Genomic DNA, 18,931 nt, shown 5'->3' with positions numbered 1-18,931 from the left:
GACATAAAACTTCAGCACAAGGTGGATAACTTCTTATTTGCATATAGGAATGCAACACATATGGTTACTAACCAAACTCCCGCCATGATGTTCTACAATAGAAACCTAAGATGCCGGCTGGATTTGGTCAAGCCCAACATCCGAAGGGACGTGGAGAACCGGCAGTTTCAGGGCATGAATGAAAAGCCAACTAGGACCTTCCAGATAGGCCAACCGGTTTTGGCCCGGGACTACCGTACCGAGAAATGGCAGCCTGGAACTATCTGCACACGACTAGGACCACTGATGTATACCGTGGACATCGGAGAAAGCATAATAAGACGCCATGCTGACCAAATCATCAAGTCATCCGAAAAGGGACAACCTACACCACCACTCTATACATCTAACGATGAAGTAGATATACCCATATCTACCTCCGATCCGGTGAGACTGGAACCCGATGAACCCGACACTGACATTCAAGCCGAATCAGCCTTGCCAGAAGAACCTACTACACCACCAGAAACTACTACACCCCCGAGGCGTTATCCGGACCGAGTCAGGAAGCCTCCTGAGAGACTAACTTATAATTAATTAATACAGCAATGTATCTTATTTTGCATATAACATTTAATTAATAATTACTTAAAATATGATGTACTAGTTAGCTAGAAGGGGAGGAATTGTGGTGTATGTGCCTTTAAGAGCAATGGTGGTGTATGTGCCTTTAAGAGCCCCAGGTGTGCGTAATGCCAGTAATTGCCACTTGGGCTATATAAGCCTGTGTATTGTGTATATCCTTTAGACCCCCCCCCCCCCCCACACCCCCCCCCCCACACCCCCCACCCCCCCCACCCCCCCACCCACCCCCACCCCACCCCCCCCCCACCCCCACCCCCACCCCCACCCCCACCCCCACCCCCCCCCCACCCCCACCCCCACCCCCCCCCCACCCCACCCCCCCCCCCCCACACCCCCCCCCCCCCAGACTTGCTTAGTAAATACCTATGAACCAACTCCTGTCTTCAGTGTCTTTATCTACACACGGACACTACACTCGGGAACCTACTGTCAACAAGGGCAGACGTCGACGACGAAGTTGAACACCGCCTTCAGTGTGCCAATGCAGCCTTCGGTCGCCTGAGGAAGAGAGTGTTTGAAGACCAGGACCTCAAACCCGGCACTAAGCTCATGGTCTACAGAGCAGCAGTGATACCCACCCTGCTGTATGCCTCAGAGATATGGACCATGTACAGCAGGCACCTCAAAGCACTGGAGAGGTACCACCAATGCTGCCTCCGCAAGATCCTGCAAATCCATTGGCAGGATAGGCGCACCAACGTCAGTGTTCTCGCTCAGGCCAACATCCCCAGCATCGAAGCTCTGACCACGCTCGATCAGCTCCGATGGACGGGTCACATCGTCCGCATGCCCGATACGAGACTCCCAAAACAAGCGCTCTACTCGGAGCTCCGGCACGGCAAGAGAGCCCCAAGTGGGCAGAGGAAACATTTCAAGGACACCCTCAAAGCCTCCTTGAAAAAGTGTAACATCCCCACCGCCACCTGGGAATCCCTGGCCCAAGACCGCACAAAGTGGAGGAGAAGCATCCGGGAAGGCGCCGAACATCTCGAGTCTCTTCGCCAGGAGCAAGCGGAAGCCAAGCGCAGGCAGCGCAAGGAGCGCACGTCAACCCAAGCACCCCACCCACCCGCCCCTTCAACCACCGTCTGCCCCACCTGTGACAGAGACTGTAGGTCCCGCATTGGACACATCAGTCACCTGAGAACTCATTTTTCATGTGGAAGCAAGTCATCCTCGGTTCCAAGGGACTGCCTAAGAAGAGAAGGAGGAGAGGGGCCAACAGTGGATGAGGAAGGGTTGGGTTTCTGGTCCAGGGCCAATTTTCCTCTCAGGGAAAGCAGGAGCTGCACTGGGCTAAAAACTTGGCTCTTCGTTGGGTGCAGGGTGAGTTACTGCTCTTGGGTCAGGATTAGGCCCCAATTTGTTCTAAGTGGGGATGGTGCGAGGGGAAATTGTACTTAGCAAGAGAAAGGGCATGATCAAATTTGTGCTCAGTGCGGAGGGGACGACCTAGCTTGTCCTTTGTGGGGGTGTCAGGACCTCTGTCTTCAGTAGGGAGTGTGGACGGACCAGTTTGCGTACTGATTCCGCTCAATGGCAGGGGTTAGGATGTCTTGCCCATTTGATGCTGAGTGGGGGAGTGTTGATATGTTTGCTTCTGCTTAGTGGCTGGAGGTAGGTGACTGTATTTATGCTCAATTGGACGGTGGGGGGGGGGGGGTGACTTAATTCTGCTTGTGTTGGCAGGAAAGGCTGGAAGTTCCATGGGGTAAATCCATTGGCTGCCGCATTTCCTACTTTACAACAGTGACTATACTTCAAAAAATACTTCATTGACTGTAAAGCGCTTTGGGACGTCCGGTGGTCGTGAAAGGCACTATATAAATACAAGTCTTTCTTTTTTAATTGGAAAAGGTTTAGAATTCAAAATTGAGAGAGAGAAGCATCCATAATCCCATTACAGTAATTTCCATTATCTACAAAAAGCCTTAGTTCAGTTCAGTGGAGACAGCTTAGGGAATTTTCACTGGGAGCAGTTGGAATAGATTTAGGAGCTATAAGTTTGCCTGGCAAGTCACCTTGCTCATAGTATTGCACACATATGCAGTTATTCAGATACTCTATTTTGACCAAAAGGAGATTCTCCTGGTTGGTGTGAGGTATGATGGAACAAGATGTGCTTGAAATCAGGTATCGAAGAGTTGTCTTTAACATTTCTGTAACCAGAGACCTTCCAGGTGAGGATAAATAAAGGATCTATCCTTGGCTCCCCTCCTCTTCCTCATCTACATGCTGCCCCTTGGTGACATCATCTGAAGACATGGGTTCAGGTTCCATAAATAAGCTGACGACATCCAGCGCTACCTCTCTCCAGCCTCAAATTTAAAATTCTCATCTTTGTGCTCAAATCTCTATGTGGCCTCATCCCTCCCTATCGCTGTAATCTTTTCCAGCTCTACAATCCTCCAACAACTCTGCATTCTTCCAACACTGGCCTCTGGTGCATTTAAAATCAGTACAGCTGCCTAGGCCCTAAGTGTCAGCAGTGGCTCAGTTGGTAGCACTCTCACCTCTGAGTCAGAAGGTTGTGGGTTCAAGTCCCAGTCCAGGGACTTGCGCACATAAAGCTAGGCTGACACTCCAGTGCAGTGCTGCACTGTTGGAGGTGCTGTCTTTCGGATGAGACGTTACACCGAGGTCCTGTCTGCTCTCCCAGGTGGATGTAAAAGATCCCATGGCACTATTTTGAAGAAGAGCAGGGAGTTATCCCCGGTGTCCTGGCCAATACATAACCTTCAACCAACATAACAAAAACAGATGATCTGGTCATTATCATATTGCTGTTTGTGGGACCTTGCTGTGCGCAAATTGGCTGCTGCGTTTCCCACATTACAACAGTAACTACACTTCAAAAGTACTTCATTGGCTGCAAAATGCTTTGAGACGTCCGGTGATCCTGAAAGGTGCTATATAAATGCAACTCTTTCTTTCTTGAATTCCCTCTCCAAACTTCTCCACCTTATATACACTCCTTAAAATCCAGCTCTTTGAACAAGCTTTTAGTCACCCTGCCTAATATCTGTGAAGTGTCTTGGGGCGTTTTCTACATTAAAGGTGCTATATACATGCAAGTTGTTGTTGCTGTTGTTGGCCACTGTTTCAGTTCACCGGGTTGAGCACATGTCAAATCATTGCAGTGAGGTAGAACTCTGTGAAGGCTGTCATGTGTCCCATGTAAAATGATCAAAGAATGCTAGAAATCTCAATTTTTAAAACAGTTTTTCTTGGAATGTGGGCGATGCTGGTAAGGCTGCATTTTTATTGCCTATTCCTAGCTGCCCTGGGATGGTGATTGTAGTGTGCCTTCTTGAACTGTTGCAGTCCTTATGGTGGTGGCACTCTCATTATGGTGTTAGGTAAGGAATGCCAGGGTAGTATCCCAGCAATGATGGAGGAGCAGCCATATATGTCCTAGTCAGGATGGATTGGACTTTTTCTCAACTTGTGAAGTTGCTGACTTCTTGCCGAGATAGTTTCTTACAGGCATTGGTTACCAGATAATACATCACCCAAGTGGCGATTCTTCAGGTGTCAGTCTAGACAATGGCCTGAAATTTGCGGTCAGCGGCAAAGGCGTTCACTGCTGGCCCCAAAGAAAGCTGCCCAGAAAGATCTTGTGATCTCTGTTGCGAGAAGTTTGCCTTTCTTGATGTGCAACTGAGACCAGTGTAGTATAGTGGGAAGGACCATGTACAACAGCCACCTCAAAGCACTGGAGAGGTACCAGCAACACTGTCTCCGCATGATGCTGCAAATCCATTGGCAGGATAGGCGCACCAACGTCAGTGTTCTCGCTCAGGCCAACATCCCCAGCATCGAAGCTCTGACCACGCTCAATCAGCTTCGATGGACGGGTCACATCGTCCGCATGCCCGATACGAGACTCCCAAAACAAGTGCTCTACTCGGAGCTCCGCTACGGCAAGAGAGCCCCAGGTGGGCAGAGGAAACGCTTCAAGGACATCCTCAAAGCCTCCTTGACAAAGTGTAACTTCCCCACCGACAACTGGGAATCCCTGGCCCAAGACCGCACAAAGTGGAGGAGAAGCATCCAGGAAAGCGCCGAACACCTCGAGTCACTTCGCTGGTAGCAAGCGGAAGCCAAGCGCAATCAGTGCAAGGAGCGCATGTGAACCCAAGCACCCCACCCACCCGCCCCTTCAACCACCATCTGCCCCACCTGTGACAGAGACTGTAGGTCCCACATTGGACTCATCAGTCACCTGAGAACTCATTTTTAATGTGGAAGCAAGTCATCCTCAGTTCCGAGGGACTGCTTAAGAAGAAGATAGTGGGAAACTCTTAATATTTTTAAAATTCGTTTGTAGGATGTGGGTGTCGCTGGCAAGGCCAGCATTTATTGCCCATTCCTAGTTGCCCTTGAGGTGGTGGTGAGCCGCCTTCTTGAACCGCGGCAGTCCGTGTGGTGAAGGTACTCCCACAGTACTGTTAGGTAGGGAGTTCCAGAATTTTGACCCAGCGACGATGAAGGAACGGCGATATACTTCCAAGTCAGGATGGTGTGTGACTTGCAGGTGGTGGTGTTCCCATGCGCCTGCTGCCCTTGTCCTTCTAGGTGGAAGAGGTCGCGGGTTTGGGAGCTGCTGCCGAAGAAGCCTTGGCGAGTTGCTGCAGTGCACCTTGTAGATGGTACACACTGCAGCCATGGTACACCGGTGGTGGAGGGAGTGAATGTTTAAGGTGGTGGATAGGGTGCCAATCAAGCGGGCTGATTTGTCCTGGATGGTGTTGAGCTTCTTGAGTGTTGTTGGAGCTGCACTCATCCAGGCAAGTGGAGAGTATTCCATCACACTCCTTACTTGTGCCTTGTAGATGGTGGAAAGGCTTTGGGGAGTCAGGAGGTGAGACACTCGCCACAGAATACCCAGCCTCTGACCTGCTCTTGTTGTCACAGTATTTATGTGGCTAGTCCAGTTAAGTTTCTGGTCAATGGTGACCCCCAGGATGTTGATGGTGGGGGATTCAGTGATGGTAATGCCATTGAATGAATAGTGGTGGTGGTTAGGCTCTCGATGTTGGAGATAGTCATTGCCTGGCACTTGTGTGGCGTAAATGTTACCTGCCACTTATCAGCCCAAGCCTGAACGTCGTCCAGGTCTTGTTGCATATGGGCATGGACTGCTTCATTATCTGAGGAGCTGTGAATGGCACTGAACATTGTGCAGTCATCAGCGAACATCTCCATTTCTGACCTTATGTTGGAGGGAAGCAACTGAAGATGGTTGGGCCTAGGACACTGCCCTGAAGAACTCCTGCAGCGATGTCCTGGGGTTGTGATGATTGACCTCTAACCACCACAACCATCTTCCTTTTTGCTAGGTATGACTCCAGCCAGGAGAGAGTTTTCCACCCGATTCCCATTGACTTCAGTTTTACTAGGGCTCCTTGATGCCACACTCAGTCAAATGCTGCCTTGATGTTAAGGGCAGTCACTCTCACCTCACCTCTGGAATTCAGCTCCTTTGTCCATGTTTGGACCAAGGCTGTAATGAGGTCAGGAGCCGAGGGGTCTTGGCGGAACCCAAACTGGGCATCAGTGAGCAGGTTACTGATGAGTAAGTTCCGCTTGATAGCACTATCGATGACACCTTCCATCACTTTGCTGATGATTGAGAGTAGACTGATGGGGCGGTAATTGGCTGGATTGGATTTGTCCTGCTTTTTGTGGACAGGACATAACTGGGCAGTTTTCCACATTGCTGGATAGATGCCAGTGTTGTAGCTGTACTGGAACAGCTTGGCTAGAGGCGTGGCTCGTTCTAGAGCACAAGTCTTCAGCACGACAGCCGAAATGTTGTCAGGGCCCATAGCCTTTGCTGTATCCAGTGCGCTCAGCCGTTTCTTGAAATCTCATGGAGTGAATCGAATTGGTTGAAGACTGGCTTCTGTGATGGTGGGGACCTCAGGAGGAGGCCGATATGGATCATCCACTCGGCACATCTGGCTGAAGATGGTTGCAAATGCTTCAGCCTTGTCTTTTGCACTCGTGTGCTGGGCTCTGCCATCATTGAGGATGGGGCTATTCATTGAGTCTCCTCCTTCCGTTAGTTGTTTAATGGCCCACCACCATTCACAACTGGATGTGGCAGGACTGCAGAGCTTTGATCTGATCCGTTGATTGTGGGATCCCTTAGCCCTGTCTATAGCATGCTGCTTCCGCTTTTTAGCATGCATGTAGTCCTGTTTTGCAGCTTCCCCACGTTGGCACCTCATTTTTAGGTACGCCTGGTGCTGCTCCTGGCATGCTCTTCTACACTCCTTATTGAACCAGGGTTGGTCTCCTAGCTTGATGGTAATGGTAGAGTGAGGGATATGCCAGGCCATGAGGTTGCAGATTGTGGTGGAATACAATTCTGTTGCTGCTGATGGCCCACAGTGCCTCATGGATGCCCAGTTTTGAGCTGCTAGATCTGTTCTGAATCTATCCCATTTAGCACAGTGGTAGTGCCACACAACACGATGTCCTCAGTGTGAAGACGGGACTTTGTCTCCACAATGGCTGTGCGGTGGTCACTACTACCAATGCTGTCATGGACAGATGCATCTGGTGAGGACAAGGTCAAGTAGGTCTTTCCCTCGTGTTGGTTCTCTCACCACCTGTCGCAGGCCCAGACTGGCAGCTATGTCCTTCAGGACTCAGCCAGCTCGGTCAGTATTGGTGCTACTGAACCACTTTTGGTGATGGACATTGAAGTCCGCCACCCAGAGTACATTCTGTGCCCTTGCTACTCTCAGTGCTTCTTCCAAGTGGTGTTCAACATGGAGGAGTACTGATTCATCAGCTGAGGGAGGGCGATAGGTGGTAATCAGCAGGAAGTTTCCTTGCCCATGCTTGATCTGAAGCCATGAGACTTCATGGGATCCAGAGTCAATGTTGAGTACTCCAGGACCACTCCTTCCCGACTGCCTATACTGTGCCACCATCCCTGGTGGGTCTGTCCTGGTGATGGAGGAGTTTGGGACATTGGCTGAAAGGTATGATTCTGTGAGTATGACTATGTCAGGCTGTTGCTTGACTAGTCTGTTGGACAGCTCTCCCAATTTTGGCACAATTCCCCAGATGTTGGTGAGGAGGACTTTGCAGGGTCGACTGGGCTGGGTGTACCATTGTTGTGTCCGTAGCCGGTGCCGAGGTCGATGCCGGGTGGTCCGTCCGGTTTTATTCTTATTATTGTGTTTCGTAGCGGTTTGTTACAACTAAGTGGCTTGCTAGGCCATTTCAGAGTGCAGTTAAGAGTCAATCATATTGCTGTGGGTCTGGAGTCACATATAGGCCAGACCAGGTAAGGACGGCAGATTTCCTTCCGTAAAGAACATTAATGAACCAGATGGGTTTTTACGACAATCCGATAGTTTCATGGTTGCTATTACTGACACTAGTGCGATGCTGCTGTGGCCTCAACAAGCTGTCTAAGCTGCCAATCACAATGCAGAATTCTCACAGACAGGGAACCAGGAAGTGAAGAAGTTGCTTTTATTTGGACTTTTAAAAAATGTTAGAGCGCAAAACCAAGATTGGGGCTCTGTCAGCCTGAAATAAACATGAACAAACTTTAAAAAAAAATTATTTTAAAGTTTCGTAAAATTGAAATTTTTATCATAATGGAGAAACTTGACACTCTACAAAATTAAAATGAGATTTTCAGGGCCATAACATGTGTTTAACAGTCAATATGCTGTTAAAGCCCCAGTTACACCTAACCCAACAAGGTCTAACTTTTAATGGGGTATTTAACAGATATTAAATATCTGTAGGATATTACTGCAGAAAAGCCCAAGTTTTCTTCAGTTTTACTGATTTCACTGATTGCTGGCTATGCAGGGTGTTGGGGGTGGGGGGAGGCGGGGGCGGGGGCGGTGTCCACATCACAGCCAGTACTGGAGCATGAATGACTGACCGCAATTTCAGGATTTCCACGTTTAGATGCGCATGCGCTACATCCTGAAGTTGCAGTCAGTTTCAAAGGGGTAATAACAGCGAACGCTATTAGTTCGCTGTTATTACCCACTGCAAATTGAGGGCCAATGAGTGTAAGCAGACCATGGGTAAGGGGCATCATAACTACATCAGATCTTCTCCACATGCGTGCACTTTCCAACAGGAGTCACTGGACAGCAGTTAGGAATAGGAATCGTGGCAGATTTCTTGCTCCCTACCTAATCCAGGGGCACTGAGGCTAGTGTCTGTACTGCTATTCTAGCTAAGATTGTGTAATACAGCAAAGACCAAGGAATATCCTAGTCTAGGAAGTACCTTTACCAACTAAACCACCAGCGCGCTTTTGTACCGCTGATTTTTCAGTTCCTGTCTAGTTCGCGTCTCATTCTCCTTTTATTTTTCAGTTGCATGCTAATTCCACTGGATTCCACTGTGTAATGCTGAGACCCAATTCCTAAATAAAACGTAAATGCAAAGACAAAAGCAAAATGCTGTGGATGCTGGAAATCTGAAGTAAAAACAGAAAATGCTGGATATATTTAAAAAGGTCAGGCAGCATCTATGCAGAGCGAAGCAGAGTTAACGGGCTGGATTTTTGTTGTTTCCCACCCACCCACCCAGAGCGGGGACCAGTAGACACAGGCAACCCAGAGTTCCAGATTTCTCCTGATTGACAGGCTGGTTTCCAGTCAGGCGGGGAACGCTGACCAGGAGGCCACAGGACCAGGTAGTTGCGGGGTCCGGGGAGTGGGCTGGGTCCAATCCTGGGGGGGGGGGGGGGGGACCGATCCCCGACCCCGGTGTTGAGTTCCGATCCCAGGCTGGGATCCAATTCCCTGACCCCAGGGCTGAGTTGAGATCCCAGGGGGGTCCGATCCCCGACCCTGGGGAGCGGGCGGGCTACTGGTGGATGAGCTTGGGGGGCAGGTGGGGGCAGGAGGAAGCATTCTTGCTCCTCTTGGCCCACAAGGATTGCTCCCCAAGGCTATGCTCGCCTCGCTGCAACTACCGGATCTGCTCAGACGAGGAGGAACGCGATGGGACACCTACAGACGCTGAAAGACGCCCTTGTAAGAACGGGATATGACGCTCGACTCGTCGATCGACAGTTCCGACGGGCCACAGCAAAAAATCGCATAGACCTCCTCAGAAGACAAACACGGGAAACAACCAACAGAGTACCCTTCGTCGTCCAGTACTTCCCCGGAGCGGAGAAACTACGCCATGTTCTTCGCAGCCTTCAACATGTCATTGATGACGACGAACACCTCGCTAAGGCCATCCCCACGCCGCCACTACTCGCCTTCAAACAGCCGCCTAACCTCAAACAGACCATCGTTCGCAGCAAATTACCCAGCTTTCAGGAGAACAACGACCACACCACACAACCCTGCCACGGCAACCTCTGCAAGACATGCCAGATCATCAACACAGATACCATCATCACACATGAGGACACCACCCACCAGGTACATGGTACATACTCATGTGACTCGGCCAACGTTGTCTACCTCATACGTTGCAGGAAAGGATGCCCCGGAGCATGGTACATCGGCGAGACCATGCAGACACTGCGACAACGGATGAACGGACACCGCGCAACAATCGCCAGGCAGGAGTGTTTCCTCCCAGTCGGGGAACAATTCAGCAGTCAAGGACATTCAGCCTCCGATCTTCGGGTAAGCATTCTCCAAGGCGGCCTTCGAGACACACGACAATGCAAAATCGTAGAGCAGAAACTGATAGCCAAGTTCCGCACTCATGAGGACGGCCTCAACCGGGATCTTGGGTTCATGTCACGCTACATGTAACCCCACCTGACGTAGGGTCATCCAGACTCGAGTTGTCATTGGCTTGTTCTCTCTACACAGATGCGGCCGGACCTGCTGTGATTTCCAGCAAAGAAAATGTTGTCTGTTTTTTGTTTTTCATACAGACCCCAGCATCTGCAACATTTTACCCCTTGTGACCCCACCTCATTGTTCTTTGATGTAATGTTTTCCTGACTGACCTGTTTGGACACCATTCACACCTTTGATTGCTGTGATTATCTCTCTGCCGAGGTGTGATATATGGCAATTAGAAAGATTACCTGTAATCATCTGGCATTATTCTCTGACTATGTAAGCTGTGTCTTTATGCATCTCTCCACTTCACCTGACGAAGGAGCAGCGCTCCGAAAGCTTGTGATTTCAAATAAAACTGTTGAACTATAACCTGCTGTTGTGTGACTTCTTACATTTGTCCACCCCAGTCCAACACCGGCATCTCCACACCATGGCTACTATCGACATCACAAACTGTCGGCTCAAAGTGGAGAGGATCTCCAAGAAGATCGCGCATATCGACACAGACATCAAGTTTCTACAGAGATGCAAGAAAGCAGACAAGATCCCGAAAGGACTACAGATCACGAACCCACTCAAGTCAACCTACAACACAAACTACGCTGAGAGACTCTGCCGTCGTACCTCTCGCACACTCCTCAACCATCTCGTACACCAGCTCTACAGCAGACGCTGCAACCTCGAAACCGAGATAGAGTCCATGTTCTCAGCCTGTGCTCAGGACACAGCAGACCAGCTACGAGACACCGCCAAACAGACGAGGCAACGGAACTACATTGCCTACATGCACACCAAGAACAGGAAGCTTGAGAAACTCGGCATCACCACCAGCAGCAACCAAACTTCCCCCGGCACCACAGTTGAAACCACAGGGAAGTCCATCCTCAGCTTGTCCGACCACACCCTTCAACCAGATGAAATTGAAGTTCTCAGCCGAGGGTTCAATTTCTGCCCCACCATCAAATTGGACCCCATCGGTCTCACGGCAGACACAGAGGAATTCATCAGGAGAATGAGGCTCCGGGAATTCTTCCACAAATCCCAAGATGCCAGCAGCGAACCCAATGAGACAACCAATGATCCAGAACAGCAGACAGAGGGATCCGCAGTGCAGCAACCGAAGAAGAAAGAGTCAAATTGGACCCATCTGGAGGGTCGCTGCCCTAAGCTTGACATGTATGCTCAAGCTGTCAGGAGATGCATCAACGCCAGATTCATCAGCCGCACTCACAAGACAGTCCAGAATGTCACCCGAGCACAACGCAACGCCATCCACGCTCTCAAGACCAACCGCAACATCGTCATCAAACCAGTAGACAAAGGAGGAGCCATCGTCATACAGAACAGAACGGACTATTGCAAATAAGCATACCGACAACTGGACAACCAGGAACACTACAGACAGTTACCCGCAGATCCGACCAAAGAACACACCCGCCAACTCAACAGACTGATCAGGACCTTCAATCCAGACCTTCAAAGCATCCTACGCGCTCTCATCCCACGTACTCCCCGCGTGGGAGACTTCTACTGCCTCCCAAAGATACACAAAGCCAACACACCCGGACATCCTATTGTATCAGGCAATGGAACCCTGTGTGAAAACCTCTCTGGATACGCCGAGGGCACCCTGAAACCCATCGTAAAGGGAACCCCCAGCTTCTGTCGCGACACTACAGGCTTCTTACAGAAACTCAGCACCCACGGACCAGTTGAACCAGGAACACTCCTCACCACGATGGACGTCTCAGCACTCTACACCAGTATCCCCCACAATGATGGCATCGCTGTGACAGCCTCAGTACTCAACACCAACAACAGCCAATCTCCAGACGCCATCCTACAACTCATCTGCTTCATCCTTGACAACAATGTCTTCACCTTCGACAACCAGTTCTTTACCCAAACACACGGAACAGCCATGGGGACCAAATTCACACCCCAATACGCCAACATCTTCATGCACAAGTTCGAGCAAGACTTCTTCGCTGCACAGGACCTCCAACCAACGCTATACACCAGATACATCGACGACATTTTCTTCCTATGGACCCACGGCGAAGAATCACTGAAAAGACTACACGATAACATCAACAAGTTCCATCCCACCATCAAACTCACCATGGACTACTCCTCAGAATCGGTTTCATTCTTGGACACACGAATCTCCATCAAAGATGGACACCTCAGCACTTCACTCTACCGCAAGCCCACAGACAACCTCAGAATGCTCCACTTCTCCAGCTTCCACCCTAACCACGTTAAAGAAGCCATCCCCTATGGACAAGCCCTGCGAATACACAGGATCTGCTCAGACGAGGAGAAACGCGATGGACACCAACAGACGCTGAAAGACGCCCTCGTAAGAACGGGATATGACGCTCGACTCGTCGATTGACAGTTCCGACGGGCCACAGCAAAAAATCGCATAGACCTCCTCAGAAGACAAACACGGGACACAACCAACAGAGTACCCATCGTCATCCAGTACTTCCCCGGAGCGGAGAAACTACGCCATGTTCTTCACAGCCTTCAACATGTCATCGATAATGACGAACACCTCGCTAAGGCCAGCCCCATGCCTCCACTACTCGCCTTCAAACAGCCGCCTAACCTCAAACAGACCATCGTTCGCAGCAAATTACCCAGCTTTCAGGAGAACAGCGACCACGACACCACACAACCTTGCCACGGCAACCTCTGCAAGACATGCCAGATCATCAACACAGATACCATCATCACACGTGAGGACACCACCCACCACGTACATGGTACATACTCATGTGACTCGGCCAACGTTGTCTACCTCATACGTTGCAGGAAAGGATGCTCCGGAGCATGGTACATCGGCGAGACCATGCAGACACTGCGACAACGGATGAACGGACACCGCGCAACAATCGCCAGGCAGGAGTGTTCCCTCCCAGTCGGGGAACATTTCAGCAGTCAAGGACATTCAGCCTCCAATCTTTGGGTAAGCATTCTCCAAGGTGGCCTTCGAGACACACGACAATGCAAAATCGTAGAGCAGAAACTGATAGCCAAGTTCCGCACTCATGAGGACGGCCTCAACCGGGATCTTGGGTTCATGTCACGCTACATGTAACCGCACCTGACGTAGGGTCATCCAGACTCGAGTTGTCGTTGGCTTGTTCTCTCTACACAGATGCGGCCGGACCTGCTGTGATTTCCTGCAAAGAAAATGTTTTTTGTCTGTTTTTTGTTTTTCATACAGACCCCAGCATCTGCAACATTTTACCCCTTGTGACCCCACCTCATTGTTCTTTGATGTAATGTTTTCCTGACTGACCTGTTTGGACACCATTCACACCTTTGATTGCTGTGATTATCTCTCTGCCGAGGTGTGATAAATGGCAGTTAGAAAGATTACCTGTAATCATCTGGCATTATTCTCTGACTATATAATCTGTATCTATAGGCATCTCTCCACTTCACCTGACGAAGGAGCAGCACTCCAAAAGCTTGTGATTTCAAATAAAACTGTTGGACTATAACCTGGTGTTGTGTGACTTACATTTGTTAACCAGACAGAACTTTCACATTTTTAATGCCCTGAAGGCCCGAAGCCCTTGTGCTGCTTTTTTGAGGCTAAATCATTTCTCTTATTTGAAATGCCGCATATTTCTCTTTGTTCTGGTGTCCACAGTGGATACTTCCACAATACTTCCATTTCAATAGAAAATCACATTTGATGCTTAAAATGTAATCTAGAATTGATGCATTTGTAAAACTTGACGGAGCAGGTTGGAGAGGAAAAGAACATGTATACTTTGGAACGTAAAGGGTCAATCAAAAATAACTAAGTACAGATGTAAAAACTTACAATGGATCTCTCCGAACTGTCGACGTGGCAGTTCCACGACTCAGGAATGGGGGAGGTGCATCTGTGCCCTGCTTTAGTGGGAACACAGAGAGATGTTAGAAGCATTATTTAAAATACTTTTTCAAATAACCACGGAAACAAAAGTTCACGATCAAATTAAGACATCGTTATTTGCATTCCTGCGCCACCTTGTCTGTATCTCACTATTTTAAGAATATATGTATACTTTTAATCGATCTGACAGTTGCTTTCTTTTGTAATATTGTTCCAAATGTTGATTTTCTTGCTTAAACGCGATGCCGAAGAGTGATGAAGAAAACTTTTAAAAGTTACAAAGGACAAAAATGCCGCTAGAGTTGCTTTAAAAACATCACTTTGATCAGTATAATTAATCAGTTCATGTATACAGGATGTGATGTGATGGAAATAAAACCCTGCATTTGAACACATTTGCTAAAACAGAAAACGTAAGGTAGCTTATCCTATTGTTTTATGTACTAGAATACAACGAAAACAACAGATAGTAAATGACTTTATTTTAACTGCTGGAACCGCTCCTTTGCAGTGATTACCTTAGATTGTGCAGATTTTCAGAAGGTTTGGGCTTTTATCACACCTTTTATGTGAAGACATGCTAACACTTGCAAGAAGCTGCATACAACAGAAAACAGTGTTCGAGTAATGTTCAATGAAATGTATTGAGTGCCCCAATTAAGACGATGTTCTTATTTAAGGGGGGTGGATCCTGGCCCCTGGTGCTGTTGGCTCGGGTTTCACAGGCGTTTCGAATTCCTTCTGGAACTTTCCTGGGGCTGGTTATAAAACGGGAGGGTGGTCGCATTGATTGAGCGGAAAGAGCCGGAGCTGACGAGAAGCCGCGGAGTCTGCTGTGAGTGAGCCCTGATCCCTGATCGCCCTGAACCAAGGTTGGGAGCAAAGGTAAGAATTCCTCATTCGCCAGGGTCGGAGCTACCTGCCTTCAACTCTTCGGAAACTTGACTAACCACGGAGGTTAAGGGGGCTTCGGTAGATGCGGCGCCATTACAAATGTAGCACTGGGCGGCAAATGTTTGAAAAAAAACATGTTACTGGAGAACTGTGCTGTTCTTGGGTGCTCTGGAGCAGCCAAACAGCTCGGTCCTAGAGTTCTTGAGACAGTGAAAGACACCAGACAGAAATGGGCTAACCCCAAAACAGACTGAAGTACAGACAACCACTGCACAGACAGAAAGACATTCATGGAAGAAAAAAAAAGACGAAGAGAAACTGCCACGCATAACGTCTAAACTGCGGGAAGAGGAGAAATTGTACCCAAGGGAGAGATGCTCGCTGCGAAGCAGAATGAAACGGAGGAGGGAGGCAGGACGAGATTGTCAGAGACTGTGCTCGAAATCAGGGAGAGGTGCTCATCCTGCCAGCGTAGACAGATTGTGTGATTGATAGGAATGGATCCAAGAAAGTAGAGAGCAAGATTTCCTTTGTTTGCCATTTGTAGTGAAATCATTAACGGCTTCTAAAACGAATGCATGTAAGATGTGGTTCATTGGTTGAAGAAGACAGTCAAAACATCTTTGTTTCTGCAATCCGTTTTTAGGTGACTAATGAGACCATTTTTTGCTAGGAATGCACAATGGATCCCCGATTTACCATGTTGATTTTCAGGGGAGACTGGGTTGTACATTCAGCATAAGCAATTCAAGGAGCCTCATTGTAGAAGATGTCTTCATAGATGGTTTTTCGCCATGCTTTCTTCTGTTGATCAAGTTGTTCCCACTTTGGACTTCTATTTTGTACTATTTCAGAGTCACTTTTAAGCAGTCACTTTCAAGGGGAGATTGGATAGCCCACTTGAGGGAAATAAACTTGCAGGGCTATGGGGATAGAGCGGGGGAATGGGACTGACTGGATTGCTCTACAGAGAGCCGGCACGGACTCGATGGGCCGAATGGCTTCCTTCTGTACCGTTATGACTATGATGACTCTTTGGCCTAGAAATTCATTGACGCCACTTTTGGGGCGCTAAAGTGGGGCGTCCGCTAAAGTTTGCGGTCGCCGCCAAATCGATGCCACTTCTCCGATATTCATTAGCTTCGCCCTAGGAGTTCGGGCGAGCGCTAAAACTGCTGCTGGACGCCTCTCTTTGGGCGCTAAGCCGGAGGTGGTGATCGATAGCGCCGAGGCCGGGCGCAGCGCAGGTGCGGCCATCTCGTGATTGACAGCAGACACCCTGGTGCCGGCCAGCTCTTAAGGGGGAAGGGTCGACTGTGTCTGCTGCCACGCCCTGGATAGTGGAGCCCTCCAGCTAGGCCTGAACACTGCTGCTGGACCCAAATAGCGCCTGAAGACATGGAGAAGGCCTGTGAACGTGCAGAGCGTGATCTGAGTGTGCTGATTGCTGCTGTGGAGAAGAGGCGCCATGTTTTGTACCCAGACAATGGCAAGAAGGCGACGGTCCGTGTCTACAGGAGAGCCTGGAGGCATGTCGCCACCAAGCTGTCAGCCAACAGCGACGTCCCCAGGAGCGGTGCCCAATGCCGCAAAAAGTTAAATGACCTCGCACGCATTGTCAGGGTGAGTACCCTTTCCAGTGACCTCCTCATCCTTGCATGTGCACCTCACATTATGGGCAAAGGGACCTGAAAGCTCTAATGGCCAGCCTTCATCCAGCAGCTATGGGACAGGCATGAGCATCAATTGCACATTCTGCACTTAAAACACTGGCCAAGCTATTCCACCATGGGAGGCAGTGCACACCAGATCATGGCGACACACTGGCCAGGCTATTCCACCATGGGAGGCAGTGCACACAAGATCGGCGACACACTGTACTTAGAGGCCGTCCTTTCTCTTGCAGGCCAAGCTGGCGAATAATCGCAAGAGCCGGACTGCGACCGGGGGAGGCCGACCCCATATCCAGCCACTCACCGACCTGCAACATCGCGTGGAGCGCCTCATGGGTGGCCGGGTGATTGGGCCCATTGCATGTGGAGATGCCGACCCTGTTCTGGGCAGCAATGGCAAGGACATCACCTTTTGCACCTCTCTCGCCCCACTTGCGCATCAGATCTACATCCTTTGCCACTGTCCGACCAATGCGCTGAATGCCATCACTCATGCATCCCGCACTGACGCCCTCTCCTCACTCTAAAGCTACTCTTGTGCCTTCCTGCTTTCAGATGGTGAAGAGGAGGTCCCTGAACTTGCCAGTGACAGACCCTCCGAAGAGGAGCAGGAGGAGGAGCAAGAGGAAGGCGGCCCATCAGGGGAACCCTCAGCCGCGGCCACCCAGGCCAATGTAGGGGACACGTCTTCCCTGGAGGGCAGCGTGGCGGAAGTGTCGAAGGGGAGGGGAGCTCCTGGGACCTGCGGGCTGCAGAAAGGCGGGAGGGGGGGTGGAAGCTCGGCGGCCTTCTCCCCAGAGGGGGGAAGCGTCTGAGGGGAGTCCAATTGCTAGGCCCAGCGGCCTCCAGCAACGCAGGAAGGGTCGGCCAGCTTGGCGGCCTTCTCCCCAGAGGGAGAGTCCGGCCTCCAGTTAGGAGATGCTCTTCGCCGAGGAGATGGAACGCCTCGAAGACTTGTCCGCGGACTCGGAGCGCCGGCACACGGAGCTCATGGCGGCAGTGGCACGGTTGCCTGAGTCCATCGATTCCTTCTCTGAGTGTGGCCGAGTTCGGGCCCTCAGAGGCCACCAGTCGGGCGGAATTCGGGGCAGCTCTGTCAGCGACTGGCCAGGTGATCAGTGGTGCCGTCCAGTCACTGGCTGCTCTGATGCGGTCAGTGAACAGGTCATCACGGGCACTCACTGCTGCCACACTCGCTGTGTCAGCCAGGCATCGCCAGGGCACCCGGCGCGCTGCAGCAGCACAGCGGTCTGTCCCTCGGCAGGTTGGTGCGCATGCTGCAGTGCTGGCCCGGGCGAGTGCCAGTGTCTCAGGCGACCAGCGAGCGCCTGCCATCCGCCAGCTTGCCACCATTCCTCCAGCCGCCACTGCCAGTCCCCCAGTGGAGCTGCCAGGAGCTGCTGCAGCGACTGATGCTGGCCAGCCACAGCTGCAGCAATCAACAGCCGCCCGCTCGACGGCCAGACCTCGACTAGGCCGACCCCCAAGGGCATCTGCCGTCACGACATGTGCCCCTCAGGAGCCTGCCCCCAGCCTTGCAGCAGCCAATGGCCTTACTTTGAGGCGGAGCAGCAGGGCGGGCAGGGGCCACCCAAAGATGGCCAAGGCATCGCCCTAGCGGGCCAAATAGTCGAATGTGTGGCCATTTGTGTTTGTTTCTTGCAGCCGAGAATTGGATGTTTGTTTTTTGAAGGCCGATGATGTGATGTTTGTTTTTGACGAAGGCCGAGAATGACGGCCATTTTAGTTGCCCTATTTTGTTAATCCTCTCCAGGTTGTGGGAGCGAGTAATGTGTTTGAGTGTTTTTTGGGGGTTTCGTCTGTTTTTGGTTTTCATGTGGGAAGGGCCCAGAGTTTGTACAATAAACCATTTTATTTATTCACATTGTCCATGTTTGATCTTTGAAGTGTTTGTTGCCTTAACCGGCTGAGGGCTTGCGGAGCGGCTGCAATCATGTTCTATTATTGGCACAAGCCATTCCCTGACGGGGCCTAGAAGTGACGTTCAATAAGCCGCCGACGGGCGGCCCTTG

The 18,931-nt window shown here is 50.4% G+C and overlaps 2 protein-coding genes and 1 pseudogene across 4 annotated transcripts in view; 2 read left to right on the top strand and 1 right to left on the bottom strand.

The window, feature by feature from the left end:
- Positions 1 to 15,120, bottom strand: part of LOC147125238 (uncharacterized) — a 47,913-nt gene extending 32,793 nt beyond the window's left edge. Inside the window, exons 1-2 of the mRNA XM_085999707.1 lie at positions 14,850 to 15,120; positions 14,278 to 14,348 (exon numbers count right to left, since the gene is read on the bottom strand). The gene's annotated coding sequence lies outside the window, so the exon portion shown is untranslated. The remainder of the gene's footprint in view (positions 1 to 14,277; positions 14,349 to 14,849) is intronic.
- On the top strand, positions 11,412 to 12,651 carry LOC147125239 (uncharacterized; annotated as a pseudogene).
- The window catches only part of LOC147125237 (serpin H1-like), a 30,939-nt gene continuing 27,101 nt past the window's right edge, over positions 15,094 to 18,931 (top strand). The window contains exon 1 of one of the 3 annotated variants that reach the window (XM_085999784.1): positions 15,094 to 15,216. The gene's annotated coding sequence lies outside the window, so the exon portion shown is untranslated. The remainder of the gene's footprint in view (positions 15,217 to 18,931) is intronic. The other 2 variants (XM_085999756.1, XM_085999765.1) reach the window with 2 other exon arrangements.

This window comes from Somniosus microcephalus, chromosome 1 (genome assembly GCF_052327205.1).
Source record: "Somniosus microcephalus isolate GS21.2 chromosome 1, FLI_Smic_1.0, whole genome shotgun sequence".
NCBI classification, from domain to species: Eukaryota; Metazoa; Chordata; class Chondrichthyes; order Squaliformes; family Somniosidae; genus Somniosus; species Somniosus microcephalus.
This window is presented reverse-complemented; position numbering and strand designations above follow the sequence as displayed.